The 17366-nt window shown below is 46.7% G+C and overlaps 1 protein-coding gene and 2 non-coding genes across 3 annotated transcripts in view; 1 reads left to right on the forward strand and 2 right to left on the reverse strand.

The window, feature by feature from the left end:
* Nucleotides 1–17366, reverse strand: part of LOC116825734 (flap endonuclease 1-like) — a 41342-nt gene that overhangs the window by 13894 nt on the left and 10082 nt on the right. The gene's annotated exons all lie outside the window — the stretch shown is intronic.
* On the forward strand, nt 2991–3064 carry TRNAT-AGU (transfer RNA threonine (anticodon AGU)). The gene has a single exon. It is a non-coding gene; the product is annotated as a tRNA-Thr (tRNA).
* Nucleotides 5579–5652, reverse strand: TRNAT-AGU (transfer RNA threonine (anticodon AGU)). Its single transcript has one exon. It is a non-coding gene; the product is annotated as a tRNA-Thr (tRNA).

Genomic DNA, 17366 nt, shown 5'->3' on the forward strand with positions numbered 1-17366 from the left:
TGATTGGCTGATTATAATGATGCTATCTCTAGATGTGTATCATTTTTGTAGTTGATGTTATGAATATTGGCTCTATGCTGTCTGTATTTCAAACTTGTGCTATGCTTCCGGGGAACACCCGGACAAGTTGGTGTCAGTTCTGCCTAGCCTGCTTGATGGCCCATTAAGGACCATCAGCTATACAATCGACCCATTGAGAGAAGGCAGATACGCCTTGTGACTCAGCAAGGTATGCAGGGACCTGCCTATGGACAGAACTCTAAGGTTTTTCTGTACCACGTGCTGATAGAGTGTCCTGGGACAAAGAAAGCAAAGACCACATGGCAAGAGACTATAAAAGGCTGATGCCTCGTCTCCATCTTGTCTTCATCCTGGAGGGACTTTGCTACAAACTGAAGCTCTGTACAAAGGACTGAATGACCCATCCCAGCTGTGGATGGACTCCAGAGACTTGATTTGAACCTACAGATTATTCCATCACTGCTACAAAGCCTGAACCAAGAGCTTTGCCATTACTGTATGTGAAGGGTAAAATTCATGTGCATTTTATATAACAACCTGGTCTATGGATTGTGCCAGCTCTTTTCCAGACCCAAAGTCCAGAGTATGGTCAAGGGACCAGAGGCCTAGCAAATAGTGACCAGCTAAGAGAAAGCTGGGTAAACAGAAAGCCTTGCTTGCTAAGATAGGCCTGGTCAGCAAATTGCCAGGTGTTGGAGCTAAGAACTAAATCATTTGTGTCTTATTCAGAGTTGCAGATTGAACAAAGAATCCCTGTTCCTATTGTGTTAGTCTCTTCTGTAGGGAGACGTTCTTCCCACAGATCCAACCTTGAGTTTATGAAAAGTTGGCACATGTCAGTATAAGATATGGCATCCTTCCACCTCCCTTCCAGGGACCAATGCCTGCCTTCAGACACACAGAAAACAATCTTTATTGCCATATACTTTCACTGTTTCTTTGCTTTAACCCCTAGGAATGTACCTGTTGGACAATCAAAAAGAGTTGCTCCATTCCTATGGACCCCAAATCAGAATTCAACATAGATATTTTATACTAATTACATTTTATCAAAAGTATTAATGAAATGTTAACTTGCTAACTTGAGACCATGGGTGGAGACATTATGTAACCTGTTAACATTGGCTAATGTGCTTATCTTGTCTTGCTGGCAAAACCTATCCCGGGGTGTGGAACTGCCTACCCGTCACTTCCCCCTGCTCGGAAAATCTATATATTCTATTGTAATTAATTAATTAACAGTGTCTCTGAGCCTAATAAGCAAGGTGACACTGCGCCAGCGCTGTGTGTATAAACTCCTATTCTTGACCTCTACACGGTGTAGATTATGTGTCTTCACAGACACCTGCTGAATAAAGAGAAGAGATTCATCCAGATCCAGCAGCTTGGCTGAATGTGTCTCCTCTCTCCCCACAGCTTGGTGATCTTTTGAGGAAATGGAGAAGACTGCCTTTGCCTAGCTGTACGTCATTGCTTGCAAAAGAAACAGGTCTTTTTGGTGACAAGTGTTGAAAGGAGCCATTAGACAAATGTGGAGACAGGAAAAATGTCCCCCAACTGAACTGGCATCTGTGGATGCTGAAGCCACAACACAGAGTGCTAAACACTGTATGAGAGCGGCTGGTGTCAGAAGAGTCTCTACCAAAGCCTTTCCACCAGCAGGGGCCTCTCTGTGCACAGAACTCCTGGTAGCGTGATGGCTGCAGGCAGTGGAGAACTCTATTTGGCATCTCTTTGTCTGTTTTGTGGTCAACATCTGCAGTGGCTGTTAAAAGGCCTCTAGATAGTGATCTTTGGGAAAGAGCTGGCTGAAGAGCCTTCCTACTAACCAGGAGAGCCTGGCTTGTCCTGCCAGTTCTTCCTTGCTGAACCTAGTGTGTCTGTTGGCTCCTTTTTTGTATCTCTTTTCAGAAAAAGAAAAGACCTGTCAGCAGAATCCTTCTAAGTGCTTGTTCAAGACAGAGAGAGCCTTCCTTGCGGCTAAGTCTTGGTGTAACGGGGCATGTCTCACCTGCTGTGGTGCCTCTTGCTGGCCATCCTGGGAATTAGCTCTGGTTCACCAGTGCGCCTTCATCTAGTGGCATCTGGCTGCATCTGTTCTATCATTAGGACCCATGTCGCTCTCAGGACTTCGTGTCCTCTTATGGACACAGCCCTAGGCTGTGCCCCACTCAGTTCTCTCCCCCATTCTCGCGGGGGGGGCAGCTGTTCTCTACCCAGACACTTGCCTCAGTGGCCGGCTGCAGTCCAGGGTGTAGCCACCTGTGTCAGTGGCTACTGAGACAAAAATCCGCCAACCCACCATCTGCTTCCCTGAACCACTTCCCCACAGACCTAGCACCTTTCTCCACCTTTGTATCAGGGCCTCAGTCTGGCAGTACTCGGCCAGGAGGTCACTCATGCTCCCCTTACCCACCCAGCACTACTCTGATCATGGTGCCCTCCCTGCTCCTTCCTTCATGGCAGCCAATCCTCCCTCCTCAAACTCCAAGGAGTGACTGACTCTTGCGGTGCTGAGCAGCCCTTTATATATGGGCTGCTCCAGCAACCCTTCTCCTGATTGGCTCTCCCAATAAGCCCTTTCCTGATAGAGCTGGGTTCTGCGCAGCCTCTGCAAGGCTGCCTTAATCTTTCTCCTGCTGGTTGGGAGCAGACACCTCCCCACACTTGGAAAATGGCAAATGCAAAGTTTAGAGCTGGAGGAAGGTTACCATGACTGAGAACTGAGCCGAGGTTGCTGCGACTGAAACACAGATCACTAACCGCTATATGATCACAGTGGCTGGTGGGAGAAGCACATGTTAGAAGCCCTCTGTCATCTCAGCTGTGGCTTTCTGTGCACGGAGGACCAGACACCACCTCAAGGTCTGCAGGTCTTGAGGGAAATGGGGAACATCTGTACTTTGGAATTTGCAGGTGTTGTCCTGGGCCTATGAAATGGAACATGGTTGCAAACACTTTTTGAGGCAGGCACCATGGCTTAGTTGGCTAAAGCACCTGTCTAGTAAACAGGAGATCCTGGGTTCAACTCCCAGTGGTGCCTTGTTCTACATGGCTTTTGTCTCCTCTGCTCACATTTTCCTGTGTCTTCCTAGGAAACAGAAGAGACCTCCTTGGTATCCAAGTAATTGCTTGCTAAGGAAAAGGCTTCTTTGCAGAGAAGCATTGGAAAGAATCAAATCACAAGCCTGGAGTTGATGAAAAAGCTGCTGTGACTGGCATTAGCATGGTGATTGCTTCGACTGCAATAGCTGCAACACAAGAGCCTGCGCCACATGTCCTTGTGATTCGCTGGGGATGTCCACAACGCAGATGTCATGTCACCTTCCTTTTGATAGTCACTGATGAAAAATGGAGCAGTTGGGAGAAAAGTCCCAGACAGCGGCACCGTGGCTAAGCTGGCCAACCTGCCAGGTAAAGTGGAGGTTAGAGATGCAGCACCCAGTGGTGCCTTGCCAAATGTGTCCACTCTCCCACTTTTGGTCAATCTTCTGAGGAAACAGAGAAGACTGCCTCTGCTTGCAATGCAAATGCTTCCAAAAGAAACCATTTTTTCTGACAAAGTGTTGGAAGGAGGCACCTAAGATAAATGTGGAGACAAGAAAAAGGTCATCGTAACTCAACTTGCATCCATGGCTCTTGGGCACACACGCAGAGCACTCAAGCACTGTATGACCACAGCAAAATCTAAACTTTACACCTTATTACACTAGGCAGTAGTTAGGTCAAGCATTTTTCTCAGCCCACTGGATGTTACCCTCCTTAATACATAGAATTCCCCGAAAAGCTGGATTATTTCCTCAGATGACCTTCATTTTCTCAGATTCCTGCTGCTTCCATCCCCAGCATAGGTGGGGGAGGACAAAGGCAAAAAACATGATGCCACAGTCTCTCTATTTTTATTCCTTAATTCAAAAGTCTAGAAGAACTTGCCCAGACGTGTGCGTGGTGGGCTCTGCTGAGTCACTAGGTTGGGGAATCCTCCTGGTGTGGTCTTGTGCAACTGAGTCATAGACTTGAGCAGTCCCCACAGTGTTGTGTTTGGGCATCTGTCATTGAATTGGAAATCCCTTAATTACAGTTCCTCTGCTGATGCAAGCTGTTTAAGTACCCCTAATTTGGCAGATAGTTGTCACTTAGAATAACATATAAGCAGAGGTCTGGCCAGCTTTGACATCATCCAACATGATTTCAAGAATGCATAGCTTAGTCCACCAGCCACTGCCATAGGGAGTTTTCAATGATAGTAGCTGGTCCTTCCAATTCCACCACCTCGGTGGCAACGCCTCAGGCAAGTCCTGATCGTGTGTAGCATTTGAGATAAACCATACCATGTCCTATGTCCAGTAGCGAAGTCATGATCTGCTGAAATCCGTTATTGGACTGAGTCTCCTTTAATCGTATCCTGGCACTAAAGGGTGTATTAAGTTATGCATTTGCAGGTCATTGCTTAACTGAAATATGCGCTATAATTTTGCTATTGACCCCTGCCAAGGAGGTGTTCAGCAGCCATGAATCAGCTAAGATGAACTGTAATTAAGGGATTCCAATTCAATAACATACCGCAAACACAAACACTGTGGGACTGCTCAAGTCTATGACTCAGTTGCACAAGACCACACCAAGGAGGATTCCCCAACCTAGTGACTCAGCAGAGCCCACCTAGGACACGTCTGGGCAAGCGTCTCTAGACGCTTGAATTAAGGATATAAAATAGGAGACTGTGGCATCATGTTTTTGCCTTTGTCTCCCCACCTACTGCTTGAAAGCAGGAATCCAGAAAATGAAGTCATCTGAGACAAAATCCAGTTTTTTCGGGGGAATTCTATGTATTAAGGAGGGTAACATCCAGTGGGTGAGAAAATTGCTTGACCTAACTACTGCCTAGTGTAATAAGGTGTAAAGTTCAGATTTGCTGTGGTCATACAGTGCTGAGTGCTCTGCATTGTGGGCCCCAAGAGCCATGGATGCAAGTTGAGTTACGATGACCTTTTCCTTGTCTCCACATTTCTTAGATGCCTCCTTCCAACACTTGTCAGAAAAAATGACCATTTTCTTTGGAAGCATTTGCATTGCAAGGCAGAGGCAGTCTTCTCTGTTTCCTCAGAAGATTGACCAAAAGTGGGAAGAGTGGACACATTTAGCAAGGCACCACTGGGTGCTGCATCTCTAACCTCCGCTTTACTGGCAGGTGCCTTGGCCAGCTTAGCCACGGTGCCGCTGTCTGGGACTTTTCTCCCAACTGCTCCATTTTTCATCAGTGACTATCAAAAGGAAGGTGACATGACATCTGCGTGTGGACATCCCCAGCGAATCACAAGGACATGTGTGCGCAGGCTCTTGTGTTGCAGCTATTGCAGTCAAAGCAATCACCCATGCTAATGCCAGTCACAGCAGCTTTTTCATCAACTCCAGGCTTGTGATTTGATTCTTTCCAATGCTTCTCTGCAAAGAAGCCTTTTCCTTAGCAAGCAATACTTGGATACCAAGGGAGGTCTCTTCTGTTTCCTAGAAGACACAGGAAAATGTGAGCAGAGGAGACAAAAGCCATAGAACAAGGCACCACTGGGAGTTGAACCCAGGATCTCCTGTTTACTAGACAGGTGCTTTAGCCAACTAAGCCATGGTGCCTGCCTCTAAAAAAGGGTTTGCAACTGTTCCATTTGATGGCCCAGGACAACACCTGCAAATTCCAAAGTACAGATGTTCCCCATTTCCCTCAAGACCTGCAGACCTTGAGGTGTCTGGCTCTCCGTGCACAGAAAGCCACAGCTGAGATGACAGGGCTTCTAACATGTGCTTCTCCCACCAGCCACTGTGATCATATAGCGGTTAGTGATCTGTGTTTCAGTCGCAGCAACCTCGGCTCAGTTCTCAGTCATGGTAACCTTTCCTTCAGCTCTAATTCTTTGCATTTGCCATTTTCCAAGTGTGGGGAGGTGTCTGCTCCCAACCAAGCAGGAGAAAGATTAAGGCAGCCTTGCAGAGGCTGCGCAGAACCCAGCCTATCAGGAAAGGGCTTATTGGGGAGAGACAATCAGGAGAAGGGTTGCTGGAGCAGCCCATATATAAAGGGCTGCTCAGCACAGCAAGAGTCAGTCACTCCTTGGAGTATGAGGAGGGAGATTGGCTGCCATGAAGGAAGGAGCAGGGAGGGCACCATGATCAGAGTAGTGCTGGGTGGGTAAGGGGAGCATGAGTGACCTCCTGGCCGAGTACTGCCAGACTGAGGCCCTGATACAAAGGTGGGAGAAAGGTGCTAGGTCTGTGGGGAAGTGGTTCAGGGAAGCAGATGGGGGGGTTGGTGGAGGTTTTTGCCTCAGTAGCCACTGACACAGGTGGCTACACCCTGGACTGCAGCTGGCCACTGAGGCAAGTGTCTGGGTAGAGAACAGCTGCCCCCCCGGGAAATGGGGAGAGAACTGAGTGGGGCACAGCCTAGGGCTGTGTCCATAAGAGGACACTGAAGTCCTGAGAGCGACATGGGTCCTAATGATAGAACAGATGCAGCCAGATGCCACTGGATGAAGGCGCACTGGTGAACCAGAGCTAATTCCCAGGATGGCCAGGAAGAGGCACCACAGTGGTGAGACATGCCCCGTTACACCAAGACTTAGCCGCAAGGAAGGCTCTCTCTGTCTTGAACAAGCACTTAGAAGGATTCTGCTGACAGGTCTTTCTTTTTCTGAAAAGAGATACAAAAAAGGAGCCAAGACACACTAGGTTCAGCAAGGAAGAACTGGCAGGACAAGCCAGGATCTCCTGGTTAGTAGGAAGGCTCTTCAGCCAGCTCTTCCCAAAGATCACTATCTAGAGGCCTTTTAACAGCCACTGCAGATGTTGACCACAAACAGACAAAGAGATGCCAAATAGAGTTCTCCACTGGCTGCAGCCATCACGCTACCAGGAGTTCTGTGCACAGAGAGGCCCCTGCTGGTGGAAAAGGCTTTGGTAGAGACTCTTCTGACACCAGCCGCTCTCATACAGTGTTTAATGCTCTGTGTTGTGGCTTCAGCATCCACAGATGCCAGTTCAGTTGGGATTTTTCCTGTTCCACATTTGTCTAATGGCTCCTTTCAACACTTGTCACCAAAAGACCTGTTTCTTTTGCAAGACGTACAGCTAGGCAAAGGCAGTCTTCTCCATTTCCTCAGAAAGATCACCAAGCTGTGGGGAGAGGAAGACACTTTCAGCCAAGCTGGATCCTGAATCTCCTCTTTATTCAGCAGGTGTCTGTGAAGACATAAATCTCCACCGTGTAGAGGGCAAGAATAGGAGTTTATTACACACAGCGCTGGCGAGTGTCACCTTGCTATTAGGCTCAGAGACACTGTCAATCAATTAATTACAATAGAATATATAGATTTTCCATGGGCGGGGGAAGTGACGGCGTAGGCAGTTCCACCCCGGGATAGGTTTTGCAGCAAGACAAGATAGCACATTAGCCAATAGTTAACAGGTTACATAATGTCTCCACCCATGGTCTCAAGTTAGCAAGTTAACATTTCATTAATACTTTGATAAAATGTAATTGGTATAAAATATCTATGTTGAATTCTGATTTGGGTCCATAGGAATGGAGCAACTCCTTTGATTGTCCAACAGGTACATTCCTAGGGGTTAAAGCAAAGAAACAGTGAAAGTATATGGCAATAAAGATTGTTTTCTGTGTGTCTGAAGGCAGGCATTGGTCCCTGGGAAGGGAGGTGGAAGGATGCCATATCTTATACTGACATGTGCCAACTTTTCATAAACTCAAGGTTGGATCTGTGGAAGAACGTCTCCCTACAGAAGAGACTAACACAATAGGAACAGGGATTCTTTGTTCATCTGCAACTCTGAATAAGACACACAATGATTTAGTTCTTAGCTCCAACACCTGGCAATTTGCTGACCAGGCCTATCTTAGCAAGCAAGGCTTTCTGTTTACCCAGCTTTCTCTTAGCTGATCACTATTTGCTAGGCCTCTGGTCCTTGACCATACTCTGGACTTTGGGTCTGGAAAGAGCTGGCACAATCCATAGACAGGTTGTTATATAAAATGCACATGGATTTTAACCCTTCACATACAGTAATGGCAAAGTTCTGGTTCAGGCTTGTAGCAGTGATGGAATAAACTGCAGGTTCAAATCAAGTCTCTGGAGTCCATCCACAGCTGGGATGGGTCATTCAGTCCTTTGTACAGAGCTTCAGTTTGTAGCAAAGTCCCTCCAGGCAGGATGAAGACAAGATGGAGATGAGGCATCAGCCTTTTATAGTCTCTTGCCACGTGGTCTTTGCTTTCTTTGTCCCAAGGACACTCTATCCAGCACTTGGCATAGAAAAACCTTAGAGTTCTGTCCATAGGCAGGTCCCTGCATACCTTGCTGAGTCACAAAGTATCTGCCTTCTCTCAATGGGTCAATTGTATAGCTGATGATCCTTAATGGGCCATCAAGCAGGCTAGGCAGAACTGACACCAACTTGTCCGGGGTGTTCCCCGGAAGCATAGCTCAAGTTTGAAATACAGACAGCATAGAGCCAATATTCATAACATCAACTACAAAAATGATACACATCTAGAGATAGCATCATTATAATCAGCCAATCAGAACTCTCTCCATAGACCCCTTACACGACAACCTTTCTACCATATTGGCTGCAAATATAGAACAGTGGTCACAACGGTGATCTGTACAGTTACAGATTATGTCAATAACATCACAGGAGGTGACACAGCATCAGTGAGACTGATATGGAATAGCCTCCAGTTTTGGTGTCCTCATTTGAAAAAGATATTGTGAAATTGGAGCTGGAGCAGCAAAAAGCCACCAAAATGTTCTGAGGCTGGAGAAAAATGCCTTCTAGTGAGCTATTGAAAGAGCTCAACCTGTTTAGCTTATCAAAAGAAGATTGAAAGGTGATTTCACTGAAGTGTTGAAGGGCCTTAATGGAGAGAAAAGATTGGGTATTAAAGGGCTCTTGAATGGAGCAGAGAAAGGCATAACAAGACCCAATGGCTGGAAGGTGAAAAGAGACAAATTTATATTACAAAAGTCCAATGTCCATGATTCAGGTGCTCCATGACTACTGGGGATCCAATCCTGTGCTTAAGGTGCCCCTCTGAAACCCAAGCAGATCTGAGATCCAGATCATTCCTCAGTTCTTATAACGTTCACAAGCCTTTCGCCTGGAAACAAAGGCTTAACTCCTTCCACCAAGACAATCCTGGCAACTAAGCACGAGTAATTATCCATTAACAGTTCAGATAACAGGGTTACCTACAACCCAAAGAGACACATAGACAACAAATACGCCATTCACTCAATACATCTAAAAGCCTAAATATTCCAGTTTGATCTTGAATAACTTCTAAACAATAGACCGACCTTTGCTTACACCCAAGACCTGAGCAAAGACCACCTCCCCTTCTAACCTCGAACCAATCCGCAGACCTGCATTTCAAAGCCTCTCGTATCATTACAAATGCTTGCTAACCATCCCTAGGCACGCCATCGTAGTTCATTAATTAACCTTTCGCCCTGTCACTTTCAATGAGAATTACTTACATGCTCATATCGTCACAGGGTCAGAATCTGTGAAATAACAGCATGCCAGAGGCAGCAAATGTTAGCAGGGGCCTATTCCTGCAGGAGGAAGTGCTAAGATAAACTAGAACAGCTGGCCAATTAGTAAGCACCTACTCAACAGAGCAACCTGACGCCACTTAGAAGCACCTGACTTCACTAGAGCACCTGACTCCAGTCAATGGATCTATAACTGCTAGTCAGACAGGGGTGTCAGTAAGGAGAAAGTTGATTGAGCAGATCGCAATTGCAGAAGAGAAAGAGTTGTCCAGAGAGAAATAGAAAGGGGGAGATGCGCGTGATTGGAAGCCCAAATAGAAACCCAGAAGGGGCACCAGGCTTGTAATAGAAGAGAGGCGAGCAGCGAGGTGGCAGCCCTTCAACTAGAGACGGGAGGAAGGAATAACCCACGGAAAACCGCAAGTCAAGTGGTCACCACAACCCAGGGCCCCCTGGTGGACGCGGAGTCAGAGCGGCCCAGGTCCCGTCCCTCCACTCCCCTCCCTCCCAGGATAACTAGGGAGTGAATTAATAACGGTTCAGAGCAAGCAATATCGCCCCTGAACCTACCCAGAGAAGAGAAGCGCCGAGACCCAGAGAACAGTACCCGGAATATGCCACACGGGATGTCAGGCGGTGAGGGAACTGCGCAGCTGGGCGTAGTCCGGGAGAACATAACCCTCCCACCTGAAGAGAACGACGGGCAAGCCCTCAATACAGCACCTGCGGCCCAGCAGAGCTAGCCAGGTCCAGGCCAACCGCCCAACAAGAAGCGAACTAGATTGCAGCAGAGAACTAATCAAGCCTGTCTGCGATCCCAGGCTGCCAAGGACCGAGCCCTCTGAGGAGACCTAATAAGCAGATGAAGCCCTAATGGAAACAGAATCACCACGGGTCGAACGGACACGCGACCCATACGGCCTTAGCCATTAACATTACAAAATGAAAACCAGGGGAGGATGAATCGTGGAAGCATACCTCCGGCTTTGAGAGAACAGCCCTGCGGAGCCTGGCCCCCAAGAACAATTGTCTGTACCTTGCCCCATTCCGTATTTGGGAGCCCAGAGTCATACGAAGTCTGCAGAAGCTGCAAGCAAACTATTCCAGCAGCCGAGATCCTGCCATTTCGAGTGACAACGGCACTCGGCCCGAGTTCCGAGCGATATATCGGAAGACAGACACCCCGACCGTCGTGTTTCGACTTGAATCACCGAACCGCAGGAAATGTGGCTGCAGCCCGAACCCATAGCTCTGAGAGAATGAGGAGGTACTAATATTGTGGACCGGTATAGGACGGGGTTACCACCCAGGACTTGACTGTGCGGTCAGACTGGTGGTCAGAAGACCCCTCTACTATGAAGAGTGTCTCCCTCTCTGGAAAGGACTAACTGGCAGCGCCGCGACAGCTGTCCAGGACGCAAGACGGAGAACGGCAACGCAGGAAGACAACCCCAAAGCCCAAGGCCCCGGCACAATTCGAGACTCTAGAAAGACCTATTAACTCGGCGCAACGACATCGAAGGAAGGCTCGAGGCCAGAAAAGACCTGGGGTATTGGAAAGAGTCGCTGGGGGGCCGCCAACTAGCCCCGCAAGGGGGTGATAACCAAATGAGGGAAGGTTATGCAAAAGTGGAATGGGCAATTCAGCACCCAATGTCCCCAACAGGAGGTCGCCTACAGTGAATCGGGTAAGTAAATCGGAGCAATGTGGCCTGACTCAAAGCCTGTCAGGGGTTACATTGACCTCACAATGTGATACCAGACCAGTAAAAATGGTATATAAAAACCGATAGCATTCAATAGATTCGGGGCAGTGCTGTCACGTTGTCTCGGAAAGTTGTGGAACAGACCAACGAATCTCGGGCCAAGAAGACACAGGGTAGACATGTACATGGCCCCCCGTGAGTTATTTTACACCTACAATTCCATTACGGAATGAAAGCTCAGGAATACCTAGCCGAAGAAAAGAGTCTGCAGAGTAGTCCCAACCCACTTATTCCTGTTTTGATTGGGAAGAACTCCCGGGCTGAGAAACTTACGGACCCCCAATAGAGGCAGGAAGAGGACAACCCCCAGTTGGAAGACAGAGCAACTAAAATAGCCTCCAACCCATTTGCTGAATGTGTTCCAAATGTTCGCCATACCCTGGAAAACCTCCGCAGGCAGCGACAACAGAAGGCTGCCTAAAAAGTAGGGACTAGGATCTGGCAGCTAATCAAAAGAATCCCCTGTGGTAGGACGAACTCCGCCCAGGAGACAAGGAGAAGGTGTCGGGCACGAATGGACCATCAGAGGTTCCTGGCCAAGTGGGACACCCAGGGAAGAAGCTATGAAATAGGTCCCCCTGGAATTAGGTCACGTTCAACACGCACGGAGAACTGTGGCAGGACCAGGCCCGAAGATCCAGTTTAGCTGAAACGTGAGGAGGAGGATTATGGAACGTAATGAGCGCACTGAGAAGGAAAAGTCAAAAGGCCCAAGGCCATAACTCTGATCGTGATCTGTTGTACAGAAAGAGCAAATACGAGGGAAAAGTAGAGCAACTCCGATCACGGAAACACATAAGGGTCGACAGAGTAGCTCACAGATCATTATTGGGCGGCATCTAGAGGGTAACAAGAACGCTGATAAGAACCCTAAGAAGGTTTTATTGCCAGGAATACCGAGCAAGAAGTCCAGCGATTGTGCCTCCGCCTAACAGGCCAGCTGCAAATACCCCGACCTCCTTGCGGCCACTATACCTGAGCCTAAGTAGTTGATCGTCCCGTTCGAGGATAGCTACGGAACATAAAGCTAGGACCACTAAGAAAAGATCGACACGGGCCACACGAAAACGTACAGTGCATCCTTGACATGCCACAGCGATATCCACAGGCCATCCCTTAAGAAACCCCACGCTAAGGGCAATAGTGAAAGAACACCCAGGTTTCGCCAGAGGGCAACCCTAAGGAACCTACAGACCATGGAACCCCGTTTAGCGTCAAAACTAAGATTGAAAGACTTATTCCCTGTCCGTAATACAGGCCATTGCGACCCGCACGATCCAAACAGACGGACTAGTAGAGATGTCAATCGATACACTCAAGAAGTAAGATCCGGAAGTGGTAGCATCAGATGAGAAAGACTCGGGACACCTTTTGCCGTAAGTCTAATTCCGCTAACACACCGGGAATTCCTCAGGCGTCCCACGGAATTTTCTCACCTGAAAACTCTATAGTGGACCGCCACAAATAAGGACTATAACCTATGGACTATTTCTAAAAGGACTTTTGGCAACCACAAGCTCACCTCTACTATGTATCTGAACCTCAAGAATTGAATTAACGTCTATATGTATATTGTTCTTTTAATCAACTCTCTCTCTCTCTTTTCTTTTCTAATAAATTTTAGCTTAGTTAACAAGAATTGGCTATAGCGTGTATTTTGGGTAAGATCTAGGTTATAATTGGACCTGGATATGTGGCTGATCCTTTGGGATTGGAAGAACCTTTTCTTTTATATGATAAGATTTTCAGAAATCATCATCATATGTTTGACAGATGTGTCTGGACGGAGGCCTGAGGCTGGGCACTTTAAGGGAACTGCGTGGTTTAAACTTCTAAGTAACCAGTGAGATACTACAGACGCTCTTTTGTGCTGGTTGGTAAATCTAAGTATTGGAATAACCACCAGCGTTTGGGATTTGTCTGCCCTGTTTTGTTTGCAGTTCACCCTGATTGAGTGACCTCAGCTGGCTCCGTCACAGTGACGTAGTCGTGCAAGGCTCCACAGAACCAGGTCAATCAAGCTTTGGGTCAGAACCCCACGCTATCCAAATTTGAATTTTGGTATTAAGAGTTTGGTTGGTTAAAGAGCAGTTGCAATGGAAAAGCAAAGAGCATATGAGGGTCTTGACAAAAAAGCCCTGGAAGGTTTGTGTTCAGGAAAGGGAATAAGCTTTAGAAAGAAAGCTACAAATCAAGAACTGAGAGATCTGTTATGGCCAGTGATCAGGAGGCAGGAACACAGCCCTTACCTGATACTACAGAAACTGCAGAAGCAATTGAAATGCAAAAGGCAGCAAATAAACTGCAAGCCCTGATGGACAGCCTGCAGTTTGAACATGAGCAAAAACTGGTAGAAATTCGACTGAAAGGGAAGCAAGTCTTGGCCCAGCTGGAGGAAGAGGCTGCTGAACGAGAGAAAGAAGCTGCTGAAAGAAAAAAAAGGCTGCTGAGAGAGACAAAGAAGCTGCTAAGAGAGAAGAAAAAGCGTGTAAGGAGCTGCTGGCTGCTGAGAAGAAAACTCAACAGATGCAACAAGAAACTGCTAGACTCCAGCTCCAAGTCAAAAAAGCAAGGGAAGAACAGCAGAAACTGTATCCTCTTGAAAACCCAGTTTATAACTATGTTGATCTGTGGTATTACTCTGGTCTGTTTTCTGTGTTTAACCAGTTTTGCTACGGCCAGGGAAAGGGGGAGTCTAACCTGGTGGGTAATAGCTGTTTGTCTGTGCAAGAAAGCAGTGTGTCTGTGAATGAAGTTTCTAAATGTCTGTCTAATGTCTCAGAAGTGAATCCGGAGTCAGATCAAGAGCAGAAAGATCTCATTGGTGAGGAAAATATTTCTCAGGAACAGATTAAAGTAAATGGTCAGGTGAAAACCCTAACTGAGGAAGGAAAGGGTAGATTTGTGATAGGTGATGGATTGGTGGCTAATACAGCTTGTAAAAGTGAACCTGAAAAGGGTAACTGTGATTTGCTGAAAGTAGCTCAGGATAGTGAAAAGAGCAGCAGTTTATCTGTCGGGAGTGGCAATGTGCCTGGTGAGAAAAGTTTGGACGGGCCCAGGCGGCCTTGTGAGCCAATGGGTTTATCTAGTCAGCAGTTTGGGAAGACAAGGATAGTGGAAGATGAGTGTCCCTATCCCTTACCTGTTTCCTGTGTGGAGAACTGTGACAGTGAAGGGAATGCGCCTGTGTCTGTCAGGGGTATTGACTTGCCTATGGAGGGAGCTACCTCGGTCTCGAAGCAGTTGTCTGTGAACAGCCCTGTGGGCTGGGACAAGGGAAAGGAAATCCCAAGCTGTGTGTCTGGGGAAGGAGAATGTGTCTCCGTCTCTTCTGTGTCTGTGGTACAGACAGAAGGAGCCTTTCAGCCTGTGATGGTTGAGAATAGTGCAGTTGTCTCAGAGTTGGTTGTGGATACAACTAAAGCCCAGGAAGGGAATGGCCCTAAGTTTGTGTCTGCAGGGGAGATTGGCACTGTGACTAGGTTGCATCCAGTTAGTGTCTTAGCAAAATCCCAGAGACCAGACAATTCTGGTGCTTGTATTTTGCCTATTGCTAATGTGTCACTGGGAAAGGGTGTAGCAGCTCTGTCTGATCAGGGTGATATCCTAGCCAGGACACAAGGAGAGCACAAAGGTAACTTGATTATGTTACCCGCTGACAGTTTAACTACTAGTAACAAAGAGGAAATGATTCCTAAACTTGTGTGTGTTGAGTCTGACAACTTGCAGGTTGCCAATGACAATGAGGAAAGTTGCAGAGAGAAGGAGAGTACCTCTAACCTTTTATCTAGTGAGTCTATGAGTTCGCCTGAAAGGGAATTGTGTAGAAACCTGCCTGAGAGGCCAAAGGTGATCATAAATGTATGTAAGCCCCAGAAAGAGGCTGTTGTAGCTCAAGGACGTGTTCATTTAGAGCAAGCCCTAAGTGAAAAGGGTAAGAGCAGAGTTTCTGTGAGAGGTGAATTGCTGCTTAGAGAAGCTAAGGAAAGAAATCCTCATGGTAATCTGTGCAAGTAGTTTACTGCAACTGAAGGGTGTAAAAGTCATTTAATCAAGGAAGTTTCAGTTCCTAACAGCCAGAAATTTTCTATTGTGAATGGATCCACTGATTTTCCTTTTGAAAAATCCAGTGTGGATAGCTTTGAGACTGTCTCAGATGGAGTAAAAGTTGTTAAGGAATTTAAACAGCCCTATGACTAAATGCCTGGGTTTGGCCAGTTTGTTGGGAAGACAATGGTGTTGGGATAGGACTGTCTCCATGCTAGTTTTGTAAGTGAGCAGTCTGTGCTTCAGGGTCTGAGGAGAGATTTGGTTACTAGTAATTCAAAGCAGAACAGTGTTATGCCCAAATGTTTGAGGTTGCAGGGAAGAGCAAGCAGACTCTCACCCTCTGACTATTTGAATTTGTGTGGTATCTCTGTAAACCTTGGAATGGGCAGCAGCTGAAAATCTAAAAGCTAGTGTCTGTGTTGATGCAAATTACCTGGCTGGCTGGGAGAAGAAAGACTTGCTAATAGCTGTTAGCACAGAGAGCCCCCCCATCAGCCAGGGAATTCCCTTAAGCAAGAGAAATCAGGGTGTGATCCTGCAGAAGGAGGAGGAAAGAGAAAACTGAAGTTTGCAAAGGGAAGCCGCAGGTGAACCCTAAAATGTCAAAACCCCAATGGTGTTGAGCCTAAGATGTGGCATGACAAACATGATTGTAGATGGACACTTGCAATGAATTTGTTGTTGTTGCTAATGGTAATTTTTGTAACTAGTGTGTTGCTATTACCAAGACCTGTAAAAACGTGCAATGTGCCTAGTCTTTTGGGAAATCCCTTGAACATGTTAAGAGAAATACATGAGAACACACTTTATGTTACAAGGCCTTGTTATGCTGATGTTTCACTGCTCGCTGGGGTTCCTGTAAACAGTCTTTGGAACTTTTCACAGAAGAAAGACATTCCGACTGATGTGCTGTATGAAAAGGGCTGAGGCATCACTACCATTATTGCTTTCATGGTACATGCCACGATTCCTCTGTGACAACATTAATGTCTCTCTTGTGTGATTGTGTTAATTGGGTTGCAAACATTTGCCAAGTTGTGTCGGATAACTAGCAGTTTCTTTACTTGGCAGATCATGATTGGACTAGATAGGATCTCCTGCGAGAGAATCCAATCCACTATTGTTCTAACAAGTTTCTTAAGATTTGTAAAGGATTCACCTGTTTTGAAATGAGTTTGTAAAGATCTCTGTTATCACTGATATGGCTTTCACCAGTACAAGAGTACTAGGACGCCGGATGGGGAGCTCTGGGATCAGTCTATGATGTTGGTGTATTCCCTTCTGCAGCATTTTGCATTGGGGTGTGACGTTGAGTGTAATGTATATCTATTGAAGGTGATCAGGGCCGAGAGTTAGTAACTGACCTCACCCCACTACCTGACCCCGGGTGAACTTAAGGATGGTAGCAAGATCTGTAATGAGCAGAGTTTGAATGCCTCTGCATTGAGCGGTAGAGGGGAGGGTTTGCCCTAGTCTTGGGATGTAGGCAAACAGGTTCGTGTCTATTGCTTAAAGTTTTAATTCAAAGATCAAACAGGAATATTCATTTAAGATGATGCTTGAGTTGAATGGTTTATTGCTGTGTGTTCTTTTTGAGGGTTGTGGTGCGCTGTATCTGAACTGTTAAGCGGTAATTACCCTGGTAATTCAGTGATGTTTGGGAGAGGAACGATTAGCTTATTGTTTCTCCGGCTAAAGGCTGCTGGAATGTATTCACAGAACCCTGGGCATGATCCTACTTCTTAGATCTGCTTGGGTTCAAGGGACCTTAAGCCACAAGGATGAGCTCCCGTTCATCATGGAGTCACCTGAATTGTGGCATTGGACCTATACTATGGACTATTTCTAAGGAACTTTTGCTATACAAGTCATCTGCTGTGGCACTGAACCTAGAATTGAATTCAGTCTGTCTGGTATATTGGATCTTTTACCACTCTTCTCTTTTTTTATCTCTTCTTTT

The sequence above is a fragment of the Chelonoidis abingdonii genome, chromosome 2 (genome assembly GCF_003597395.2).
Source record: "Chelonoidis abingdonii isolate Lonesome George chromosome 2, CheloAbing_2.0, whole genome shotgun sequence".
NCBI lineage: Eukaryota > Metazoa > Chordata > Testudines > Testudinidae > Chelonoidis > Chelonoidis abingdonii.